The sequence below is a fragment of the Chiloscyllium punctatum genome, chromosome 2, assembly GCF_047496795.1.
Source record: "Chiloscyllium punctatum isolate Juve2018m chromosome 2, sChiPun1.3, whole genome shotgun sequence".
Taxonomy (NCBI): Eukaryota; Metazoa; Chordata; class Chondrichthyes; order Orectolobiformes; family Hemiscylliidae; genus Chiloscyllium; species Chiloscyllium punctatum.
In genome coordinates, this window is record NC_092740.1 from 117016403 (window position 1) to 117043637 (window position 27235).

Genomic DNA, 27235 nt, shown 5'->3' on the forward strand with positions numbered 1-27235 from the left:
ATCCTGTTGTAATCTGAGGTAACCTTCTTCACTGTCCACTACACCTCCAATTCTGGAGTCATCTGCTAACTTACTAAATATACCTCTTATGCTCGCATTCAAATCATTTATGTAAATGACAAAAAGTCGAGGACCCAGCACCGATCCTTGTGGCACTCCACTGGTCACAGGCCTCTAGTCTGAAAAACAACTCCCTACCACCACCCTCTGTCTTCTACCTTTGAGCCAGTTCTGTATCCAAATGGCCAGTTCGCTCTGTCTTCCATGAGATCTAACCTTGCTAACCAGTCTCCCATGGGCAACATTGTCAAATACCTTACTAATGTCCATATAGATCACAGCTACTGCTCTGCCCTCATCAATCATCTTTGTTACTTCTTCAAAAAACTCAATCAAGTTTGTGAGACATGATTTCCCACGCATAAAGCTATGTTGATTATCCCTAATCAGTCCTTGCCTTTCCAAATACATGTATATCCTGTCCCTCAGGATTCCCTCCAACAACTTGCCCACCCCCAATGTCAGGCTCACTGGTCTGTAGTTCCCTGGCTTATCCTTACACCTTTCTTAAACAGTGGCACCAAGTTTGCCAACCTCCAGTCTTCCGGCACCTCACCTGTGACTATCGATGATACAAATATCTCAGGAATCACTTCTCTCGCTTCCTACAGACTCCCTTGTCATACAGGGTAAAAACAATGACTGCAGATGCTGAAAATCAAATACTGGATTAGTGGTGCTGGAAGAGCACAGCAGTTCAGGCAGCATCCAACGAGCAGCGAAATCAATGTTTCGGGCAAAAGCCCTTCATCAGGAATAAAGGCAGTGAGCCTGAAGCATGGAGAGATAAGCTAGAGGAGGGTGGGGCTGGGGAGAGAGTAGCACAGAGTACAATGGGTGAGTGGGGGAGGAGATGAAGGTGATAGGTCAAGGAGGAGAGGGTGGAGTGGATAGGTCGAAAAGAAGATAGGCAGGTCGGACAAGTCAAGGAGTTAGTAACTGAGCTGCAAGTTTGAAACTAGGATGAGGTGGGGGAAGGGGAAATGAGGAAGCTGTTGAAGTCCACATTGATGCCCTGGGGTTGAAGTGTTCCGAGGCGGAAGATGAGGCGTTCTTCCTCCAGGCGTCTGGTGGTGAGGGAGCGGCGGTGAAGGAGGCCCAGGACCTCCATGTCCTCGGCAGAGTGGGAGGGGGAGTTGAAATGTTGGGCCACGGGGCGGTTTGGTTGATTGGTGCGGGTGTCTCGGAGATGTTCCCTAAAGCGCTCTGCTAGGAGGCGCCCAGTCTCCCCAATGTAGAGGAGACCACATCGGGAGCAACGGATACAATAAATGATATTGGTGGATGTGCAGGTGAAACTTTGATGGATGTGGAAGGCTCCTTTAGGGCCTTGGATAGAGGTGAGGGAGGAGGTGTGGGCACAGGTTTTACAGTTCCTGCGGTGGCAGGGGAAAGTGCCAGAATGGGAGGGTGGGTCGTAGGGGGGTGTGGACCTGACCAGGTAGTCACGGAGGGAACGGTCTTTGCGGAAGGCGGAAAGGGGTGGGGAGGGAAATATATCCCTGGTGGTGGGGTCTTTTTGGAGGTGGCGGAAATGCTGACGGATGATTTGGTTGATGCGAAGGTTGGTAGGGTGGAAGGTGAGCACCAGGGGCGTTCTGTCCTTGTTACAGTTGGAGGGGTGGGATCTGAGGGCGGAGGTGCGGGATGTGGACGAGATGCGTTGGAACTGAAGTGATATTGATCACATCTACAACTCTGCCCTCATCAATCCTCTTTTTTACTTCCTCAAAAAAATGTAATCAAGTTTGTGAGACATGATTTCCCATGCACAAAGCCATGTTGACTATCCCTAATCAGTCCTTGCCTTTCCAAATACATGTACATCCTGTCCCTTAGGATTCCCTCCAACAATCTGCCCACCACTGACGTCAGGCTCACTTTTCTATAGTTCCCTGGCTTGTCCTTACCAGCTTTCTTAAACAGTGGCACCATGGTAGCCAACCTCCAGTCTTCCGGCACCTCACCTGTGACTACTAATGAAACAAATATTTCAGCGAGAGGTCCAGCAATTACTTCCCTAGCTTCCCACAGAATTCTAGGGTACACCTGATCAGGTCCTGGGGATTTATTCACTTTTATGCATTTCAAGACATCCAGCATTTTCTCCTCTGTAATATGAACAGTTTTCAAGGTGTCATCATCTATTTCCCTACATTCTATACCTTCCATGTGTCCTTTCCACAGTTTCCAATACTTGTTTAGTATCTCCCCCATTTTCTGCGGCTCCACACAAAGCGTGCCTTGCTGATCTTTGAGTATCCCAATTCTCTCCCTAATTACCCTTTTGTCCTTAATGTTTTTGTAAAAACCTTCTGGATTCTCCTTAAATCACTTTGCCAAAAGTATCTCATGTCCCCTTTTGCCCTCCTGATTTCCCTCTTAAGTAGGAGAAAGTGAGGACTGCAGATGCTGGAGATCAGAACTGAAAATGTGTTGCTGGAAATGTGCAGCAGGTCAGGCAGCATCCAAGGAGCAGGAGAATCGACGTTTTGGGCATGAGCCCTTCTTCAGGAATGAGGAAAGTGTGCCAAGAGGCTAAGATAAAAGGTAGGGAGGAGGGACTTGGGGGAGGGGCGTTAGAAATGCGATAGGTGGAAGGAGGTTAAGGTGAGGGTGATAAGGTGAGGGTGATAGGCCAGAGTGGGGGTGGGGGCGGAGAGGTCAGGAAGAAGATTGCAGGTTAGGAAGGTGGTGCTGAGTTCGAGGGTTGGGACTGAGACAAGGTGGGGGGAGGGGAAATGAAGAAACTGGAGAAATCTGAGTTCATCCCTTGTGGTTGGAGGGTTCCTCGGCGGAAGATGAGGCGCTCTTCCTCCAGCCGTCATGTTGCTTTGGTCTGGCAATTGAGGAGTCCAAGGACCTGCATGTCCTTGGTAGAGTGGGAGGGGGAGTTAAAGTGTCGAGCCACGGGGTGGTTGGGTTGATTAGTCCGGGTGTTGGAAGGTCATGTTGCGGCTGTACAGGACATTGATTAGGCCTTTGTTGGAATACTGCGTGCAATTCTGGTCTCCTTCCTATCGGAAAGATGTTGTGAAACTTAAAGGGTTCAGAAAAGATTTACAAGAATGTTGCCAGAGTTAGAGGATTGAGCTGAACAGGCCGGGACTGTTTTCCCTGAAGCGTTGGAGGATGAGGGGTGACCTTATAGAGGTTTATAAAATTATGAGGGGCATGGATAGGGTATATAGACAAAGTCTTTTCCCTGGCGTCGGGGAGTCCAGAACTAGAGGGCATAGGTTTAGGGTGAGTGAGGAAAGATGTAAAAGACACCTAAGGGGTAAACTTTTTCACACTGAGAGTGGTACGTGTATGGAATGAGCTGCCAGAGAATGTGGTGGAGACTTTGCAATTGCAACATTTAAGAGGCATTTGAATGGGTACATGAACAGGAAGGGTTTGGAGGGATATGGGCCGGATGTTGGCAGGTAGGACTAGATTGGGTTGGGATATCTGGTCTGCATGGATGGGTTGGACCGAAGGGTCTGTTTCCATGCTGTACATCTCTATGACTCTATCTATGAATCTAAAAACCCTGAACACCATGGCAGTTTCAGTCTATGTTTGGAAAGTTAAAATCCCCTACCATAACCACCCTATTATTCTTACAGATAGCTGAGCTCTCCTTACAAATTTGTTTCTCAATTCCCCACTGACTCCTGGGGGTCTATAATACAATCCCAGTAAAGTGATCATCTCTTTCTTATTTCACAGTTCCACCCAAATAACTTCCCTGGATGTATTTCCAGGAATATCCTCCCTCAGTACAGCTGTAATGCTATCCTTTATCAAAAACACAACACTCTGTCCTCTCTTGCCCTCCTTCCTGTCCTTTCTGTAGCATTTGTATCCTGGAACATTAAGCTGCCAGGCCTGTCCATCCCTGAGCCATATTTCTGTAATTTCTATGATATCCCAGTCCCATGTTCCTAACCATGCCCTGAGTCTATCTGCCTTCCCTGTTAGGCCCCTTGCATTGAAACAAATGCAGTTTAATTTATCAGACTAACCTTGTTCTCTGCTTTATCCCTGCCTGCCCTGACTGTTTGTCTCACTTCTTTTCTCAACTGTACCAGTCTCAGATTGTCTGTGGTTAGTCAATCACTGGGGGTGGAGATGAAGTGGTCCAGTGAGGGGAGGGAGGTGTCCGAGATGGTTCAGGTGAATTTGAGGTCGGGTGAAATATGTTTGTGAAGTTGATGAACTGTTCAACCTCCTCGTGGGAGCACGAGGTAGCACCAATACGGTCATCAATGTAGTGGAGGAGAAGGTGGGACATGGTGCTGGTGTAGCTATGGAAGATGGACTGTTCCATTTACTCGACAAAGAGATATGCATAACTGGGATCCATGTGGGTCTGGTTTGGAGGAAATGGCAGGATTGGAAGGAGCAATTGTTAAGATTGAGGACCAGTTCAGCCAGACGGATAAGGGTGTCAGTCGAAGGGTACTGGTTGGGAGCCCATGAGAGGAAGAACTGGAGGATTTGGACTTTCATCATGGCGGATAGATATGTACTGGGGCTGAATGTCCATGTTGAAATTAAGGCAAAAGGGGCCAGGGAAACACAAGTCATGAAGGAGGTGAAAGGCGTGGGTTGTGTCCTGAACATTGGTGGGGAATTCCTGGACTAAGAGGATCACACTGTCACAGTATGGAGAGATGAGTTCAGTGGTAAGATGCCTACCTTGAAGAAGTTCTCCTCCTCTCTCTACTAGGATCTCAGTGAGTCTCTCTTTCACTACACTCCCAGGTTATCTCCTCTGCCCAGAAGCTCTTCAGCCATATCCTGAAGCAGATTTACTATCACAACCACATCCCCTTCGTCAGTGCCTGCCTACAGAACCAACTGATCCCACATGGACGCTGGACTACATTCAGACCATCACAATTTGGACCTGCACAGGACAACCAGTACGTACTAGAAATCTGAAATCTTTAGAAACAGTTCTCCCTCCGGATCCACCGCTCCACACTTGCAGCAATGCGCCACTACCTAACCAGCTCAGGGCCATAGTTTTCCAGACCTGCAAAGGATCGCTGTTGTTTTACATCCTCAGACTCGCAGACACCTCCTCCTACTTCACCCTCAACCAAGAACACACCACCCATCACCAAACCATCATCTCCCAGACCATCCACAACCTCATCACCTCTGGGGATTTCCCAACTACATCCTCCAACCTCATCATCCCCAAACCCCGCATCACCTGATTCTACCTCCTACTGAAGATTCACAAACCTGACTTCCCAGATCGACCCATTGTCTCAGCCTGCACCTGTTCAACTGAACTCATCTCTGCATACCTTGATACCATCCTGTCCCCCTTAGAACAGAAGCTCTCCACTTATGTTTGGGACACCATCCACGCCCTTCATCTCCTCCATGACGTTCATTTCTATGGTGCCTAATGCCTTGTTTTCACCATGGATATCCAGTCCCTGTACACATTCATCCACCAAGATGAAGGCCTCCCAAGCCCTCTGTTTCTTCCTGTCATGCCATCCCAATGAGGACCCTTCCACCATCATCCTCATCCACCTGGTTGAACTGGTCCTGACCCTAAACAACTTCTCCTTCCAATCCTCCCACTTCCTGCAAACCAAAGGGGTAGCCATGGGCACTCGCATGGGCCTCAGCTATGCCTACCTCTTTGTCAGGTACGTGGAACAGTCCATTTTCCACAGCTACACCGACACCATCCCCACCTTTTCTCCTGTTACATCGATGACTGTATTGGCACTACCTCGTGCTCTCATGAGGTGGTTGAACAGTTCATCATCATCGCTAACACATTTAACCCCAAACTCAAATTCACCTGGACCATCTTGAACCCCCCCCCCCCCCCCCCCAACTTCCTGGACTTCTCCATCTCCATCTCCATCTCCATCTCCGGTGACTGACTAACCATGGACATCTACTACAAACCCACTGACTCCCACAGCTAGCTAGACTACACCTCCTCCCATTCTGCCTCTTGTAAAAACGCCATTCCTTATTCCCAGTTCCTCTGCCTCTGTCACATCTGCTCCCAGGATGACTAATTCAACTTTAGAAAATTCCAGATGGTCTATTTCTTCAACAATTGCAATATCCCCTCCCATGTGGTTGACAATGCTTTCCAGTGCAACTCCTCCACTTCCCGCACCTCCTGTCTTGAACCCCACCCCTCCAACCGCAACAAGGACAGAATCGGCCCCACTCCTTACCTTCCACCCCACCAACCTGTGTAGATATTAGATCATCCTCCCCCATTTCCTCCACCTACAAACAGACACAGCACAAGGGATATATTTCCCTCTCCACTCTTATTAGTGTTTCAGAGAGGCCATTCTCTCTGTGACATCTTTGTTAGATCCTCACTCACCACCCTCCCCATCCCCAACCAGTCCTCACCCCACTCCCAGCACCTTCTCCTCCCACTGCAGGAAGTGCAAAATCTGCGCCCACACTACCCCCCTCACCTCCATCCAAGGCCCCAAGGGATCCTTACACATCTGACAGAAATTTATCTGTACCTCCACTAATGTTATCTACTCTATCCGTTGCACCCAATTTGGTCTCCTCTGTATTGGGGTGACAGGACGCTAACTTGCGGATCATTTCAGAGAACATCTCTGGGACACCCGCATCAACCACCCCCACTGCCCCGTGGCTGAATACTAAAACTCCTCCTCCCACTCCACCAGGGACATGCAGGTCCTGGGCTTCCTCCATTGCCAAGCTCTAACCACCTGATGCCTGGAAGAAGACTGCATCATCTTCTGCCTTGGAACCCTGCAACCACACAGGATTAATGTGGAGTTCACCAGTTTCCTAATTTCCTCTCCCCCCAGTTTCTCCCAATCCCAAGTCTCCAACTCGGCACTGCCCTCTTGACCTGTCCATCACCTTTCCCATCTATCTGCTCCACCCTCCTCTCCGATATATCACTTCTCTCTCTCCCACCTTCATCTACCTACTGCATTCTCAGCCACCTTCCCCCCAGCCCCATCCCCCTCCCATTTATCTCTCAGCCCCACCCCACCCCACCCCCGCCGGCCCATAAGCCTCATTCCTGATGAAGGGCTTTTGCCTGAAACACCAATGCTCCTGCTCCTCGGATGCTGCCTGACCTGCTGTGCTTTTCCAGCACCACATTCTCAGCTATAATCAACATGATGATGTCATGTGACCACAATGGATAGTAGCCCTGCCCCTGATTTACATGCTCCAGTTCAAGTCCCACTGCTAGATTTTGCTTCCTGGGAAATATGTTCATAACAGAGTCTAAACTGGTTGAGTACCAACTTGTGAATCTACGTACACACCTGTTAGATGGTAAAAGCAGGAAAGGTTCCTGGTCAGCCATTGCTATGGAAACAAATTGGAGCATCTACCAGCATTATCCATTATACCCGACTGTAGCATGCTTGTGAAAAGTGTTTGCTACCAAAACATCTGAAATTCCTCGGGAAGCTGGTCAGCTCAATTGACAGGATGGTCATTGCAGATCAGATTAATGCCAACTGCACAGAGTTTGGTCTGAAAGGGGGTCTACTTAGAACATGATTCCTTGCTTTACCTGAGGTAAAGATTGTGGGTCAGGCTTGCCTTTAGGTAGAGATCTGAAAAGGATGAATGACTATGAAAACATGACAATAAACTTGCAAAATTGGTATTTAAATCATAAAATATTTCAATCAGGTCCTTTGTCACAAAATACAAGAAGGTCAAATATTCTTTCAAAACTAGTCCGTGTTGGGGGAAAAGGGAAAGGGGATCTAGTAGTGTATGCATGTTTAAAAGTCATTAAAAATAGCACAAGTTAAAAAGGCTGATACAATGTAAAAAAAGTACTGAGGCTCATTTGTAGCTATGTTGTGGAACCTTGATCAAATCACAATGGACACTGTACATCATTGTGAGCTCCATGCTGTAAAACAGACAACAAAGGCACTTCAGGAGGTACAAAAAGTGTTTAAACTATGGTTTCGAACTCTGAGATAAAAGATTAGATAAGATGACATGAAGTAGTGAACCAGGAAAAAGTTTGGATTGAGCTTCAATACACTTTAAATTCCAAAGAAGCACAATAAGAGAACAAAACAAAATGTAGTTGAAGAGAAAGCAGGCAAATAGTAAAGACTGAGGAATATAAAGCTTGCAGAAGGTCTTTACATTTTAGAATGACTTGTAAATAAATTCACTGCATTTGTCACAAGATTCAAACCAGGATTCAAATTGACAGCTATAGATTCCAGAATTAGTTTCTATTATTTATTTGATGGGAGACTGGATATAAGTCCTAAATTTAAATGCTTTTGACTGTTTAAGAACCTTTTGTGGTAACAGTAAGTATTTTTGTCAAAACAAATAATGAGGATCAATAAATAACTATTTCACTAGCTCAATTTTAAAAATACGCTTTTAATCTTCAGTATAAAAATATATCCTGAACAAAGACAAGAAAATCTTGCAGAGACCTTTCCTCAAAGAAATTTAACTTTATGAGGGAAGCTAAGCACAGTAACAAAGAAGGAAAACATGAAATGTAGAAAAGATTAATGGTATCGTAAAGGATTGAGAAAGTGTTAAAAACCAACAAAAGAAGTTGTAAACAAACAGAGTGTAAACTACAAAGCAATATAAATATGGACAGAGAGTGCATCTTTAAGTAGATAAAAAGGATGAAGAGGTTAAAGTGAATATAGGCTCCTTTGAGAATGAAGCTGAGAAAATACTCATGGGTAACGACGAAATGGCAGAGGAGTTGAATATATACTTGGCATTAGTATCCACAGTAGCAGATACTAATAGAATTCCAAAAGTACAAAATAATCAGGGGGCTAATTGAGGAGAGGTAATAAACACAATGATTTTCACCAGAGAAAATAGACAAGGGAAACTAATTGGGATAAAGATTTTTCAGTCAGCTCAATCTGATGGGCTGCATCCTCGGATCACACAGGACGTAGCTACAGAGATAATTAATGAACTGGTAGTTAATTTCCAAGACGCCTTGGAATCTCATAATGTTTGAGTATGTTGGAGAACTGCCAATGTAACACTGTTATTTAAAAAGGGAAGGAGACAAATATGATAACCATCGGTCAATTAACTTAACTTTTATTATTATTAGGAGAATCATAGGGTCCTTTATAAAGAATTTAATAGCAAAGCATTTAGAAATATATAACATGTTCAAGCAGAGTTAGCATGGATTCATTTGAAGGGGAAATCCTTTAATTACAATTCTTTGAGGAGATAATAAGCAGGATAACAAAGGCAGCCAGTACACACAACATATTTGGATTTCTGATTGCAGTGTTGGAGGTCTGATTTTAGCATGGAGAGAGGAATGGTTAGCAATCAAGAATGCCGATAATAGGGCCATTTTCAGGATGGCAATGTATATTTCATGGAGATTCACAGGGATCAACACAGGGGTGACAGTTATTTACTATATCTATTTACATGTATATGTCGGTTACAGAAGTGAATGTACTAACATTAATTTTGCAGATGATGCAAAAATATGTAAGAAAGCAAATGGCGAGGATGACACAAAAATTCTACAGAGGGATATAGACAGATTAAGTGACTGGACGAAATCTTGGCAGATGGAATATAATGTAGGAAAATGGAGGATTATGCACATTGAAAGGAAGAAGAGAAGAATTGAATATTGTGTAAATGAGAAAAGACTGTAGAAAGCTGCAGCCCAGAGGGATTTGGGAATTCTTGTGAGTGAGTCAAAAAAAAGAGCTAACACCCAAGTCTAGCAAGTAATAAGAAAGACAAATAGAATTTTGACAATTATTTTGAAAGGAATGAATAAATACAAATAGCAAAGTCTTGCTAAACCAGTAACAAGGCACTAATCAGACCATACATGGAATGCTGTAAACTGTTTGTGTCTGATTATCTCAGCAAAGATGAGCTGACATTGGAGGCAGCCTAGAGAATGTTCATTAGGTTGATCCCAGAAATTTTCTTATGAAAAGACATTGAGTAGGTTGGGTTTCAACTCTTTGGAGTTTTTTTTTAAAAATGACAGGCAACCTTATTGATGTATATACAATTCTCAGTGGACTTGACAGTGTAGTTGCAGAGAAGCTGTTTTGGATCAAAGGACATAATCTCTTATTGAGAAATTGCCCATTTAAGACAAAGGTGAGGACATTTTTTTTCTCTCAGAAGGGAGTCAATTTATGAAATCCTTTACAGAGAGCTGCAGAATCTATGCTATTAAATGTATTCAAGCCTGCGATAGACAGATTTTTAATCAGTAATGGAATCAAGGGTTATGAGGATAAGACAGGAAGTGAAGTTGAGGATTATCAGATCAACCTTGATGCAATTGAATGACAGAGCAGTCTTGATTGACTGAATGGCTTACTTCAGTTCCTACATCTTGTGATATCATATTTATTTATCCAGAATCTTCACCCAACGACATTGAAGGAATGGCGATATCCATATCCATGATGACGGCCTCAACTGTGATAGTGGATTAATGTCATGCTACATGTGACCCCACCGTACTGTTCTGTAAAATTCTCCTTAGTCTCCTGTTTTGACACCATCACCTTAATAACTTATTATGATCTCTCTACCTTAATTATATTGTGCAATTTTGGATTATGTCTCATTTTGGTTAGACTCTCAGTATGCGACTCTTATACCTAACATGTTAGTGTAGTCATTCTGCTTCTCTCCAGCACCAACTTATTTTTATTTTTTGTAATTATCTCTCTGCCTCAATTAATCCATTCATAGGTCATCTCTTCACTTGTTTTTCAAGTGTTGACACTCTTGATTACCTGCACTTATCTATCATTCAACCTGTTGATACTCCCTCACGACATTTGTATATTTTGATCTATGTGGTTCTAAAGTTTGTGCCTGGGTGCTCACTTCACTTCAACTGATGAAGGGGCAGCACTCCAAAAGCTTGTGATTTCAAAAACCTGTTGGACTATGACCTGGTGTCAGATGATCTTTGATAATATTCTTCAGTTAGGATTGTGAGTGACTCGGTGGGGAACTTGCAGGTGGTGGTGTTCCTCTGTGTCTGCTTCCTTGTTGTTTGAGATGGCAGTGGTTGTGGGTTTGGAAGGAGTCATCTAAGGAGCTTTATATGAATTTCTGGAGTGCATCTTGAAGGTGGTAAAGGGTCAGTTAGACTCGAAACGTCAGCTCTTTTCTTTCCTTACAGATGCTGCCAGACATGCTGGGATTTTCCAGCATTTTATCTTTTGAATTGACTCCATTGTCTACAGCAAAGAAGTCAGGAGTCAAGATGGGGGATACTTTGAATTTGAATCTCGATAATAGACTGTATCAGGATTACACAATTGGTTTTATAGTCGGAGACAGAGCGTAGTGGTGGAGGGTTGTTTTTCAGATTGGAGGCCTGTGACCAGTGGAGTGCCACAAGGATCGGTGCTGGCTCTTCTACTTTTTGTCATTTACATGAATGATTTGGATGACAGTATAGGAGGCATGTTTAGTAAGTTTGCAGATGACACCAAAATTGGTGCTATAGTGGACAGCCAAGAAGGCTATCTCAGATTACAACAGGATCTTGATCAGATGGGCCAATGGTCTGAGAACTGGTAGTGGAGTTTAATTCAGATAAATACGAGGTGCTGCATTTTGGGAAAGCAAATCTTAGCAGGACTTATACACTTAATGGTAAGGTCCTAGGGAGCGTTGGAGTGCAGGTTCATAGCTCCTTGAAAGTGGAGTGACAGGTAGATAGGATAGTGAAGAAGGCATTTGGTATGCTTTCTTTTATTGGTCAGAGTATTGAGTTAGGAGGTCATGTTGCAGCTGTACAGGACATTGGTTAGGCCACTTTGGGAATATTGCATGCAATTCTGGTCTCCTTCCTGTCGGAAAGATGTTGTCAAACTTGAAAGAGTTCAGAAAAGATTTACAAGGATGTTGTCAGCGTTGGAGGATTTGAGCTATAGGGAGAGACTGAACAGGCTGGGGCTGTTTTCCCTGGAGTGTCGGAGGATGAGAGGTGACCTTATAGGGGCTTTCAAAATCATGGGGGGCAAGGATAGGATACATAGTCAAAGTCTTTTCCCTGGGGTTGGGGAGTCCAGAACTAGAGGGCATTGGCTTAGGGTGAGAGGGTAAAGATAAAAAAGAGACCTACGGGGCAACTTTTTCACACAGAGGGTGGTACGTGTATGGAATGAGCTGCCAGAGGAAGTGGTGGAGACTGGTACAATTGCAACATTTAAGAGACATTTGGGTGGGTATATGAATAGGAAGGGTTTGGAGGGATATGGGCTGAGTGCTGGCATGTGGGACTAGATTGGGTTGGGATATCTGGTCAGCATGGACGGGTTGGACCGAAGGGTCTGTTTCTATGCTGTACATCTCTATGACTGTATTACTCTATAATTGGGTCAATGGGCTGAGGAGTGTCAGATGAAGTCTAATCTGGATTTTTGTGAGGTATTTCATTTTGATAATACAAATAAGTTGAAATTTTATGTTGCTAGGTGTTTTAAGATCTTTCCAAGCTGTGTTCTGTTAGCTTTCAGTTACTTCTTCTTTTGTGTGTAATAAATTTCTATTCTGTTGTTAAATAAATTCTACAACCTTGTGTGACTGTGTCTCAGCAACTAACTGCCACATCAACAACAATGTCCAAAAATACAGATTTCATTCTGGTCTGATTTATCCAGTAGTGCCATCATTTGGGATCATAACACTTATACAGTTATTGTAAAGAAAATAATGCATGGTCTAATGTTTACTGTTCAGTGTCTGTTGTTTTAAGAACTGTATGGTCACCAAATGTTCAAGCTGCATTCAATTCTGGTGAGAAGTTTGGAGGATTTAATCTTGGTGAAGGAGTTGAGTGTCATTAGCCTGCATTCCAGCTGTTTTTGCATCCTAAGAGGACTGCAGACTGCCTAATAACAAGAATCAATCTCACAGCATGTTGAGATGGAAGAAATGGTTGGCCATTAATGTGATCCAGCCTGGATTCCTAAACTGGAATAATCAGAGAACAGCATTCCTATTGCTACACTTCCCAACAAAAGGCTAACAATTACAAATAAATCACTATGTTTCTGTTTTGCAGTTTGTCACTGTTGAATTTTGCTTACTGTTCTCCCCACTACCCAGCTGTAGGATATCCAATCTGTGTGAATATTGGTAGGGAATACTAGTACTACAGGAATATTAATAACACAGGATGCCCATAGGCATCATGCAATTTACCTCCATGATCCCAGAAATTCTGGTAAGGTCAGGCACTTGGACCATGCAGTGGAGAAAGATTCCCTCTCCTCTATGATGGTGAGTGGTAGAGTAAAATTATGAAGTTAGGGAGAAAATTGCAGGGTCCCTAGTAAAAATATTTGTATCATCTATAAACATGGGCTAAGTATTAGAAGACTGGGGGGTGACTAATGTTGTGGCATTGTTTAAGCAAGGCTGTCAGGAGAAAGCTGGAAAGTATAGACCTGTGTCTGATATCAGTTAAGTTGTTGGAATTGATTCTGAAAGGTAGGATTTGCGTGCATTTGGAGAGGCAGGGAATGTTTATGGTTGGTCAGCATGGTATTCTGCAAGGGACATTATGTCTCACAAATTTAATTGAGGTTGTTAATGAAGTAACGAAAAGATTGATATGGGCAGATTGGTAGATGTTGTTCACTTATGTGTGAGGCTCCTTTTGGTCATGGCTGACCATGGTTGCATTCTCGTTTTAGCTTTCTGCTTCCCTGAAGTAATGTCGCTTGTGTCTGAAGAGACCATTGCTGGAGTGATAGTCGTGGTCTCAGAAGTCACATCTGTATATGGTTGTTGATCTGCTCGAGCTGCTGCATTCCTTCCTGTGTGCCCACTTGTCTGCTGCAGTGCTCATCAGCTCCTTTTCCTCTGTTTTGAGGTGTTGGCTCTAGGTGCTTTTCCATCTCATGCTGTCAGCTGCAAATCTTTCCCCGGACCCTGTAACAATATCAAGCGCCTTCATGTCCCTCACGCAGACGTGCTTGTAGTGCAGCTGGAAACACCCAGTGGGTTTCTTCCCGGATGCAAGCTCTCCATAGAGGATATCCTTTGAGATGCTGCTATTCCCATGCAGTGGACGTAGCCCAGCCAGAGCAGTCTTTGCTGCCTGGGAAGCCTGTACATGCTGGGAAGGCCAGCGCAAGATAGAACTGCTGCGTTGGAGACTCTGTCTTGCCAGGATATGCCCAGGATATGGCAGATGCTCCTCAAGTGGAAAGTATTCAGTTTTCTTCCCTGTCTGGCATATGTCATCCACGTTTCACTGCCGTACAGCAGTGTGCTTATGGTGTAGGTGTTGTGGATGACATTTTTGTTTTCACTATCAGCTTGGGATTTGTCCATACCCGAGTCGTGAGGCAAGCAAGAGTTGAGGCTGCTTTCCCAATCCTCTTGTCGATCTGTGTGTCCAAGGTGAGGTTGTCAGTGATGGTAGAGACAAGGTAAGTCAACTGATGGATGACATTGAGTTTGTAGTCATTAATGGTGATGACCGGTGGTGCCACATCCTGCTAGCTGACTGCTTGTACTCAGGTAGGGCGACACGCTTGGCTTCAAACCAGTCATGTGTCTAGCAGGTCTTCTTCCCAAAGATAGCCAGGGATGTGTGGTGCATGGTATCCCACTTCAAGGTTTCCCACTTCGTTGTGGTGGAGTCTCTGTGTCATAAGGCACTGAGTTCTCCCTTGAAAGCCTCTTAGAACTGTTGTATAAGGTCTGGCTGGGACATCTTGCTGACGTTGATGCGAGGGTTCCCCTGTTGGTTAGTGCAATGGAATCTTTCAGGTTGGAGCCTAATCTTGCAACACATTAAGGAGTGGTCTGTGTCACAATCTACATTGTGGTAAGAGCGTGCGTGGAGAATGTGTTTGACGGTGGTGCGCCTAACTAGGATCAGATTGAGTTGGTGCCAATGCTTTAAGTGCGGGTGTCTCCAGGAAACCTTGTGCTAGGCTTTGTCTGGAAGTAGGAGTTGGTGATGCACAAATCATGGTAAATGCACAACTCGAACAGTTGCTGTCTGTTCTCATTCATTTTGCCCACACCAAAATGTCCAAGGCAGGAGGGCCACAAGTTGTGATCTGCACCCACTCTGGCATTGAAGTCGCCCAGAAGAACAAATTGTTCCTTCCTAGGGTACTGCTATTGAGAGCTGCTAATGAGGGCTGCAAGATTGTTGTACAACTCGTCCTTTGTGTCCAGCATGGAGGACAGTGTCGGGCATACACGCTGACAATGTTGACTGGGTCTGTAGTGGTGTTGAGGTGAAGAGTCATGAGTTGCTCTGAGCCATTGCTGCCTGGTGCTACTGTGTTCATCAGGCTGTTCTTTACTGAGAAGCCGACTCCATGCTCTCTGGGCTCATGAGAGCCCTTCCCCAGTCAGTAAAACATGTAGTCCTTCTCCTTCAGTGAGCCCACCTCAGCCAACCTTGCTTCCTGGAGGGCAGCCATTTCCACGTTGAGACTCTTGAGCTTGTTAATTTTGACAGCTGATTTCCTAGAGTCATTGATGTCCTGGACGTTTTCTGAGAGGCCAGTCATCATCGTTCAGACATTCCAACTTCACAGTTTTAGGGCTGGTCTCTTTTGTTGTTTTTGTTTGTTGCTTGGTGCGGAGATTACAATTTGCTGTTCAGAGAATTCCGAATCCCCATGCACCCAATGAGGATACCAGATTGTGGCGGGACAGCACCTTACTGATTGGGGGCTGCCCAGCTTGGGGCGGGTGATAGCTGTCCAGTGGGATTGGAAAATCCCACCCACCGTCGGGAGCAACCCCTGGCATTACACCCTATGCCAATCTAGTGATGACTTAAAATAGGTAGCTGCTGCCCCCTCCTGCCGTGTTGTGTTATTGCAGCAGGTGAAGCTGGAGTGTCCTCTCCAGGTGTGGTGGTGGTAGGATGCAAGCCTAGGTGATGTGGTATGAGGAACAAGCTGTTGCCTATGAAGCATGTTCCCCCTCTCCATGATGCTCGCTAATCCAAAGGAACAGCAAAGCCGTTACAGTTTGAGACCAGCGCCGTTGCAGGAGTTGCCAAAACAAGGTTGTAGATAACGGCAAACTGCCCTGGTTCTGGATTTTTCCTCAAGGTTTACTCCTGAAGCCCTTCCCACGTGTGGGTCTGACCGCAAGGCAGCAGAGGTTTGAAATCAGAGTTTTCCATTTGTTGTTCAGTGAGACTTTAGTAAAGCCATTGATGAGGTTCTGCATGGTAAACTAATTAGTAAAGTTAGATCACATAGGATTCAGGAAGAGCTCGCCAATTGCATACAAAATTGGCTTGATAGTTGAAGACAGAGGGTAGTGGTGGAGGGTGGCTTTTTTCAGACTGGAGGCCTGTGACTCGGGGTGTTCCTCAGGGATTGGTGCTGGATCCACTTTCTTTTGTCATTCATGTAAATGATTTGGATAAGAATACTGGAGGCATGTTTAGTAAGTTTGCAGATGCCACCAAAATTGGTGGTATAGTGAACAGTGAAGAAGGCTATTTAAGATTACAGAGATCTTGAACAATTGGGTTAATGGGCTGAGGAGTGTCAGATGAAGTTTAATCTAGAAAATGCGAGTTATTGCATTTTGGTAATACAAGCAAGAATAAGATTTATACCATAAATGGATAGTGTTGCAGAACAGACAGATCTAAGGATTCAGGTACAACTCATTCTCCTATAACAACATAATTGCATTCCAGCAAAACCTCACTTAATAGAAAATCACTTCATAAATATGGGAAAGGCAGGGGTAAAATCATTGGATCCCAATATGGGAGCGGCAGGGATAGAATGAAAGAATCACAGGATCCCAATATGGGAAAGGTGGGGGCAGTATCAGAGAATCGTTGAATTGCAACATAGGAAAGGCAGAGCGAGAATCAGAAAATCAAAGAATCCCAATATGGGAAAGGCGGGGTAGAATGAGAGAATCATAGAATCCCAATACAGTGGAACCTCAATTATCTGAATATCAATGATCTGAAAATCTGATTATCCCAAGGAGATCTCGAGATTCCGACAGAAACATTACATCAAAGACGTGTGTCCAACCCTGATTGTGTCTTTTGTTTGCAGTGATTAAAAGTGCTGCTGAGAGCAGTCCTGGACTGGTGGGAGCACAGGCACTGTCTCTAAATGACTGGGCTCCCAACCCCTCTCTCTCTCTCTCTCTTTTCCCACACTTCCCCTGTAGTTCTACACAGACATGTTAGGGGGTGGTGTTGGACGAGGTTGGGGGGCGGCTGGGGGATGTGGTTGGACAGAGTTGGCTGGGCGGGTTGTGGTGTTGGACGGGGTTGGGGGTGCGGCAGCTCACGCACAGTGTGCTACTGCCTAGTCTGAACAGGCAGCACACTTCACAGAAAACTCTGTGCCCTAGCAGAAAGGCATTGAATTGATTAACCAAATAACCAATTATCCGAACGAAATAGTGCCCACCCATCTCGTTCGGATAATTGAGGTTCCCCTGTATAAAAAAGGTGGGTGTAGAATGAGAGAATCATAGAATCCCAATATGTGATAGGGGCAGACCAGCAAAAAATATCACTCACAATCACTCAAAAATCACCCAAAAGACTAACACAAGGTATAGCACAGAGTGTGGTGCTGGAAAAGCACAGCAGGTCAGGCAGCATCCGAGGATCAGGAAAATCAATGTTTCGGGCCAGAGCCCTTCATCAGGAATTCGTTCATTCTTAATGAAGGGCTCCGCCCCAAAACGTTGATTCTCCTGCTCCTCAGATGCTGCCTGACCTGCTGTGCTTTTCCAGCACCACACTCTCAACCCTGATCTTCAGCCTCTGCAGACCTCACTGTCTCCAAAGTATAGCACAGCCTGAATGAAAGTTTAAATCATATTTATTTACAAAACAAAAGTAAATTTAATGATAATTTTCAATTGTTATTTGTAAAGCAGGGACAGGGGCTCATCATCATCACCACCACCTTCAGGTGCAGTAATGGTTGCAGGAGTAGATGGCTGTGGTTCACTGGCTCCTGACTGTTTCTTTGGGGTTAGCTTAAGAAAGACATGCAGTTTTTGCTGCTATTCCCTACCCTGCTGTGTTCTGCATTGGAATCGTTGTTCTCTAAGAGCTGCAACTGCCTCTCAATTTCCTGCAGGATAGAAGTCAAAAGAGAACAGCCTTGAGAAATCCATTTTTTTTTGCCTGCAATACTGTCTAAAAACATCTTCTAAAGTATCAAGGTCAGAAGAAATTTGCCCCATCATCTAGACCTTTTTGCTTGGCCTGAAGTAAGTGCCTAGAATGGACTTCAAGGCTTGTGGGTTGGCAGAGTGGTACACCATCACAGGTTTCGGCTTTAAGTCTCTACTAGCACTGACGCCAACATTCAGACGATCCTTTGCCAGCTTAAAGCCTGGAGTGCGTGCTTTATTCTTAGAAATGTAAGTTCATGCTGAGCATTTGCTTTTAAAATAAACCTGTCTCATCCAAATTGATGACTTGATCTAAGATGGAGCTTTCTTCATCAATTTCTTTTGCTATGGGAGGAAATGCCAGCGAATGTTCATTGTCTGCACAGGCATATTTACCAATTAATTTTACATCATGGAATGCATAGCAGTTTTTAAACCAGCAAACCACCCACTGCGAGCACCAAAGGCAATCACATCTGCAGCATTTTGAACTTTTCTCTTCAGATCTTCATAAATGGATAAGGCTTTCTCTTTTATGGTGAGAAAGGTTGTCCCAGATAGCTTTTTTGTTTGATTTTCTATCCAAACACTTAGAAGCTTCTCTATCTCCTCAAGTTCCTTTGGCCATGACCTCACGGATTTGCTGGCACTCAGACTTGTCCCAGCAATATAGTTTGCTTTAATCTTTTCAGTGTTGCCTCTAGACTCCCTCATTCCTGTTAAGCGAGCTTTCTCACATGTTCTCTCCTTATGCTCAAAACATTTTATAACATCGAGCTTCTCTTCCAGTGTTATAGCTTTGTTTTGCGTTCACCACCTGCTAAAATTCTTGTCACTATGCCCCTCCATTTTTGCAAAAAAAAGGATAATCCAGGAGTAGGTTGTGTGATATGCAGGTACAAGAACAAATTAGCGAGGCAAGTGGTATGATTAAAAGTAATGCAGTCCTGCAAGCATTATACAGGGCTTGTATAGGAATTATACAAGAATATTCTTGTCTCAGAGGAAGAACAATGAACATTCATTAGTTTAACTTTTGAGATGAAGCTGCTCAATGTACAGTACTGTACCTCTCTCATCCTCTGATGGCAGCTGACATTGATGCATGTGCAGAGCAGAGCATGCAAAATGATTGCTGCTGGAATCACACTATTGTGAACAGAGGTAAGCGTTCTCAAAAAATATAGTTCCCTAATTCTTCAGTGACATGGTAGCCAAACCATGCTGCCAGAACACAGTTTATATGAGAACTCCCTGCACATATATCTTTGAAATTTACCCCACAGATAGACGGGGTGGTTAAGAAGGCATTTAACTCACCTGCCTTCATCGTTCAGACTTTTGAGTGGAGGAGTTGGGACGTCATGGTGAGGTTCTATAGGACATTGGTAAGGCCTCTTCTGAAGTACTATGTGTAGTTCTGGCCACCCAGTTATAGGAAGGACACTATTAAGCTGGAGAGGGTTCAGAAAAGATTTACCAGGATGTTTCCCTGAATGGAAGTAGGATGGAAAGACCGGGACTTTTTGAAAGAACATAGGAGGGATTACCTTGTTGAAGTTTAAAAACAAGACAAATAAGATGAATGAAAAGAGTCTTTTCCCTAGAGTGGTGGAGTTCAAAACTAGGGGGCATATTTTTAAGGTGAGAGGAGAAAGATTTAAAAAGGACACGAGGGACAACTTTTTTTTTAAGAAAGAGAATGGTTTGTGTGTAGAAAAAACTGCCAAAGAAAGTGGTGGCTGCAGGTCCTGTTGCAGTGTTTAAATGACATTTGGGTAAATTTATGAAAAGGAAAAAAATGAAGGGATATGGGTCAAGCGCAGGCAGGTGGGACTAGTTTAGTTTGGAAACATGGTTAGCATGGACTGGCTGGACTGAAGGGTCTGTTTCCATACTCTGTGACTCAATGACTCTATGACACAATGAGTCTTTAGACACAAGGTTTCAATGAATTCTACAATTTAAATCAACTTCTGATTCTGTTTTGTTTGCCCTGCTGAGGAGCTCTGTATGACCATTTCACATGAGCTGGATAATGAAGCAGCTTTCTTGGCCATTGAAAATAAGGTTGAAAAGTAAAGTGCAACGGATGGAGGTCCAACAATACTTTAGTTTTTCCCCTGTCTTCCAAGCTAAATATTTGATTTTTGCCAGTGAAATGGGTTGCTCCAGATAAAAAAAATCCAGGCTATAATGCCAACACATATCTTTGGCTCACAGCTGTGCTGAACAAAAAGATACAACAGCAAAGTCAGTAATCTTTCGTCCTTCTTAGTTTTGCTCACGAAACAAAAGTAAGCACTGGCTCTCACGGACAAAAGCGTTTGCGGATTAGTTTGTAAAGCATTTTGGATAACTTGTGATCATAGCATGTTAATCATTTTTCAGGATTCATACCATACCAGCACCATTTATATTTGAAGAATAAGTCAATTATTTTTACATCTTGTTATCTTGCAAGCGTATGTCCCTTAATTAGAAATTCGATACGATTGACTCATGCACTATGTAAGATTAATTTGCACCGCTCAGAGAGGTTTTCAATCATGGCCTGGGATGCATGTACTGTTTTATTTTTCTTTGCAGCTAAACCTGTCCCTGGCGAAATTACCACCAAGGTTAATGTCTTACTGAAGTGGCAGCTGTGCAATGGTTTGTAAAGTGAGTGAGAGTGCTAAGGACAGGGGGCTAATGGAGTGTGAAGAAGTAGCAGCAGTGGTAGCTGTTAGCCTGTGAAATCAACATATGTACTCTCATAAACAAGAGAGGTAATGCTCACTTTGAATACCAGCAAAGAGATGCAGTTGCTGCAAAATAGAACACGACAGGCCAACCTGCTGTTTTTATGAGATTCAGCCTGACTTTTTCTTCAGAAATCTGTTTGAGGTTATGAGAGATTGCAGGGTTCTGCAAAGGAAAAATGGATAACAGCTCAGAGCACAACATGAGCTTGGTGCTGACAATCTGCTCTGCTCTGACAAAATTTCATGTGCTATCTCGACATTTACTTCATCTGACAAACTGTCATGTATGAGGCCACGGTTTCCATGAACGATTGAAAATAAATCTGTGCCAGGCCTTTAGCACCATTAATTGGTTCTTGGAAATGTGACATTATGCAAGACAACATGAGGTGAGATTGTCTGCCTGGGGTCAAACAGCCCTTCCCAAGATTGTCTGCTCCCTATCCCAGGGGAAAAGCCAGTAAGCAGTAACATTTGGAAATGAATACACTTGTGATGGTTTCCCCATTCTGAAGTATGCAAGATGGACCAAACTGGTGCATTCACCAGTTTTACTGTTTTTCTCCTCTAGGATCTTACACAAGCTTTGAGAACCAACATTTGCAGGCTCAACATGGAAGATAAGACATGGGGACTTTCAGTTGCATGGTAAAGATAACATTAAATCGGGTAAGAGCAGCAATGGGGTTTCAGTTGGAGAGCAGGCTGATGATAAGAGAGGATTTCCTCTCTAAAGAAATTGAAAGCATGTTAGGAAAATGATTTTCCAAATTTGTGTGTATTTATCATAGTTGTTGTGACTCACTGGGAGAGCAGACGTTAGACAATATTAATGCAATGAATGCAGTGTGCCGTCACTAAATATAGAGTCCTAAACTGAATAAGTGAGCATCAGTGACACTGATACATCTGAAGTCCGGAGACCAGTCTTTCATGTATTACATTCCAGATCACATCACATTAAACAACATTGCTAAGGTTGCCTCTAGTTCTTTAGGTAACTATCTTGACTTTGTATCTCTGGGTTAACAATCCTTCTACCACTGGAAGCAGTATGTCTGTATTTATTCTGTCATGACAGTTTTGATTTTGACACCTCTGTCAAGCTTGCTTGAGGCCTTCTCTGCTCTAAGGAAGACAGTTTCAGTTTCTCACTTTTCCTGCTAAAGTACATGTTGTCAGGTGCCATTCCAATAAATCCCTTCGGCATCACCTGCAAGGCCTTCCCTGAGGGGAAAAGACAGTAAAAACAAAATCAGTGATACTCAGAAATGAAGGTGGTAGTCATACTAGACCTTCATTTCCAAATATATAAGAAAAGTTGGATCAGTGTGTATCATTCGTGCATTTTACTGAACTTTACTTCTCGATTGACATCAATTTTTACGTAGCATCCCTGGTCTAAGAATCAAATATTTAGGACAAAACACCACTTCCTGAACGTTAGCTAATTTTACAATAATGCTGACATTGTCGCTTTATTCCCATGGCTTTAATTTTCCTAATAAGCAAATTATGCAGCACTTTGGCAAATGCTTTTGAGCATCATTAACCACATCAGCAACAGTGCACATATCAAGACTTTTTGTTACTGCACCAAAAATAGAAGTTAATCCAACAAAATATGCCTTTAAGAAATTTACATTCATTTTCATTTATTGGCTAATTATTTTTGATTGCCAATTATTTGTTTTTACTGAATTATTGTCTATAAGAGTTTCTGAACCATTGACATTAGATTACCTGGCATCCAATAGTTTAAACTATTCTTCTTCCATTTCTTTATTAGTTGCAAGCCTCATGTCCTCTGACAGCACTGCATATGTGAAAAAGAGAAGATTGTAGCCAGTGCCTCTATAATTTACATCTTCAGTAATCTAAGATACATCACAACTGGACTGGGTAATTTTTCTACTTTGAGTATTGACAACCTGTTAAGTTCCTTCTCTATACTTAACTTTATTTGAGATGCTATTAGCACTATCTCTTTTTTCTCTCTTACATTGTCAGCACTGTCTTTTTAAGTGATAACAGATCCAAAATATTCTTTTAGTATCTCAAATACATCTCATTTCTGGTTCCCTTATTGCCTTAATGTTTCCTTTGAATAGTATGCTTATGCTTAGAAAAAAAGTCTAGGTTTCCTTTTTTATGTTAACCTTTATCCATTTTTATATTGTCTCCTTTAAACCCTCCTGTTCTCTGTTTATAATTTTCTCTGCGCTTTCTGTATTGAGCTTCTCTATTCTGTTATCAACTGAATAGTGGTATACATGATTCAGTTTGTTTATTCCAATCTCAAAGGATGAAATCCTATATAGGGGCCTGCGTGACATGGCCTTTACACCCAAAGAATTGACTTCTCCGCTTTCTGATGCTGCCTGGCTTGTTGTGTTCTTTCAGCCTCCTGCCAGTCCTCTTTGGATTCCAGCAACTATAGATTTTTTTTGTCTCTAACCTATTGTGAGATTTGTGGCTGGATTACATGAGAGGTTTGGCAAGGCCTATCAAACATTGGAAGCATTTCATTCCATTTTTAATGTGATTGCTAAGCACTGAGGTGTTTTTTATTAATCAACAGGGTAAAAATTGAAAATTGGAAAGTAATGAGGATTATAGCTTGCTAAATGCTCATTAGCCTTTGGTCAACTTTCTATCATATCAATAATATCAAACAAGCTAGATGTGAGAATTCTTGTCATGGAAGTCAGAGCAGGTGTCTGGAAACTTTAACTGGACACTTCCTCAGGACAGCATTTATATTAGACATTGGGCACCAGCATCTCAGGGTTCGGTCCGTGGATATTTTCCACAAGTATCTCACGTACACAGATATTGACATCATATGTGTCAGCCTCCAAGAACCCTCATGACATAGCTCAAATCCACTTACAGGGCTCATTTGCATTTCATCTGCTCTGCACCTTGGGTTGCACCAGCAATTATTTGTTGTAATGCTGCTGCAAGTAGACTGTGTGCTCAGGAACATGCAGCCAGTTCATAGATTGGACCAGGCTGCTTCTTCTGGGTGCTCACTCACTCTCATAGTGTTCACTCAACCTGAGCCTACATGGATGCATCAAGCATCCCAGCCTTGCCTTGTCCTTGATATTTTGGGCTTTGCACCCCTCTGCCTCCCCCCTCAGCTAGAGTTACTAGGCTCACAGTACTGCTATATTGCCATGTCATTTAACGCAGACAAATGATCAAAAAGCTAATCATGGTGGTCAGCAGTCCTTAGTCAAGTCAAGAGAGATAGCCTTCAGTGAGTGGGTCTCCCCATCAATAAGTCAAGGGCAGTGTCTGGCACCAGTCCATGGGCTTGGACTTGGTCAGTCAGTGACACAGGATGGTGAGATTCAAGATCCTCTCTTCATAACAGATGATGAGCCAAATGTTAGGCAGCCCCCCCAACTGTTCTGGTCATTCTTGTCCTGTTTTGGCTGTTTTTTTTCTGGAATGAGATAAAAGTCCCCAAATGCTACCTGAACTGCAGTGCTTTTCCAGCACTACTCTACTCCAGAATCCAGTTTCCAGCATCTGCAGTCATTGTTTTTACTCAATGAGATGAAAGTGCATGGCACGGATGTTGGGTGCAGGTCGGAATGTATCCCGAGACTGAGTAGGAAGAGCAAAATGTATGCAAGGTTAGTGGTGTCAAAATGGATTAATTCCAGGAAAGGTCTCTTTCCGGCTAGTGCAGGAGTCTTTTGTGGAATATACCCATTTCAAACAAATACGCAGTTTTGGAAAATGTAGGGGTTGTTGGATTCTCAGGGGAACACAGCATGAACAGCCAAGTTTCTGGTATTGAGACTGGCTCTAATACAACGAGGGGTACGTCCAGTTCCAAGAGATCAATTGCTTTAGGGGATTCTCTAGTCTGAGGTGTAGACAGACGTTTCTGTGGTCAGCAGTGAAAAAGCAGAATGATGTGTGGCTTCCCTGGTGCCAGGATCAAGGATGTCTCAGAGAGGGTGCAGAATGTTCTCACGGGGGAGAGGGGCCAGCAGGAGGTCATTGTCCACATTGGAACCAACGACATAGAAAGAGAAAAGGTTGAGATTCTGAAGGGAGATTACAGAGAGTTAGAAATTTAAAAAGGAAGTCCTCGAGAGTAGTAATATCTGGATTACTCCCGGTGTTACAAACTAGTGAGGGCAGGAATAGGAGGATAGAGTATGGCTGAGGAGCTGGTGTATGGGAGAAGGATTCACGCTTTTGGAACATTGGAATCTCTTTTGGGGTAGAAGTGACCTGTACAAGAAGGACGGATTGCGCCTAAATTTGAAGGGGACTAATATACTGGCAGGGAAATTTGCTCGAGCTGCTCGGGAGGATTAAACTAGTAAGGTGGGGGGTGGGACCCAGGGAGATAGTGAGGAAAAAGATCAATCTGAAACTAGTACAGTTGAGAACAGAAGTGAGTCAAACAGTCAGGGCAGGCAGGGACAAGGTAGGGTGAATAAATTAAACTGCATTTATTTCATTGCAAGGGGATGAACAGGGAAGGCAGATGAACTCAGGGCATGATTGGAACATGGGACCGGGATATCAAAGCAATTACAGAAACATGGCTCAGGGATGGTCAGGACTGGCAGCTTAATGTTCCAGGATACAAATGCTACAGGAAGGATAGAAAGGGAGGCAAGAGAGGAGGGTGAGTGGCATTTTTGATAAGGAATAGCATTACAGTTGTGCTGAGGGAGGATATTCCTGGAAATACATCCAGGGAAGTTATTTGGGTGGAGCTGAGAAATAAGAAAGGGATGATAACCTTATTGGGATTGTATTATAGACCCCCTAATAGTCAGAGGGAAATAGAGAAACAAACTTGTAAGGAGATCTCAGCTGAAAGAATAAGGGAAGATTATGGTAGGGGATTTTAACTTTCCAAACATAGACTGGGATTCCATAGTGTTAAGGGTTTAGATGGAGAGGAATTTGTTAAGTGTGTACAAGACAATTTTCTGATTCAGTATGTGGATGTACCTACAAGGGATGGTGCAAAACTTGACCTACTCTTGGGAAATAAGGCAGGGCAGGTGACCGAGGTAAGAAGTAGGAGTATACTTTAGAGGGAAATCAGGAGGGCAAAAAGGGGACATGAGACAGCTTTGACAAATAGAATTAAGGAGAATCCAAAGAGGTTTTATAAATACATAAAGGACAAAAGGGTAACTACGGAGACAATAGGGCCCCTCAAAGATCAGCAAGGCATATTTTGTGTGGAGCTGCAGAAAATGGGGGAGACACTTAATGAGTATTTTGCATCAGTGCTTACTATGGAAAAGGATATGGAAGATATAGACTGTAGGGAAATAGATGGTGACATCTTGCAAAATATCCATATTACAGAGGAGGAAGTGATGGATGTCTTGAAATGGGTAAAGGTGGATAAATCTCCAGGACCTGATCAGGCATACCCTAGAACTCTGTGGGAAGCTAGAGAAGTGATTGCTGGGCCTCTTGCTGAGATATTTGTATCATCAATAGTCACAGATGAGGTGCCGGAAGACGAGGTTGGCTAATGTGGTGCCACTGTTTAAGAAGGATGGTAAGGACAAGCCAGGGAACTATAGACCGGTGAGCCTGATGTCGGTGGTGGGCAAGTTGTTGGAGGGAATCCTGAGGGACAGGATGTACGTGTATTTAGAAAGGCAAGGACTGATTAGGGATACTCAACATGGCTTTGTGCATGAGAAATCATGTCTCCCAAACTTGATTAAGTTTTTTGAGGAAGTAACAAAGAGGATTGATGAGGGAAGAGCAGTAGATATGATCTATTTAGACTTCAGTAAGGCGCTCGACACGGTTCCCCATGGGAGACTGATTATCAAGGTTATATTTCACGGAATACAGGGAAAACTAGCCATTATGATACAGAACTGGCTCAAAGATAGAAGACAGAGGGTGGTGGTGGAGTGTTGTTTTTCAGACTGGAGGCCTGTAACCAGTGGAGTGTCACAAGGATTGGTGCTGGGCCCTTTACGTTTTGTCATTTACATAAATGATTTGGATGTGAGCATAAGAAGTATAGTTAGTACGTTTGTAGGCGACACTAAAATTGGAGGGGTAGTGGACAGCGAAGAGGGTTACCTCAGATTACAACAGGATCTTGACCAGATGGGCCAATGGGCTGAGAAGTGGCAGATAGAGTTTAATTCAGATAAATGGAGGTGCTGCATTTTGGGAAAGCAAATCTTAGCAGGACTTATACATTTCATGATAAGGTCCTAGGGAGT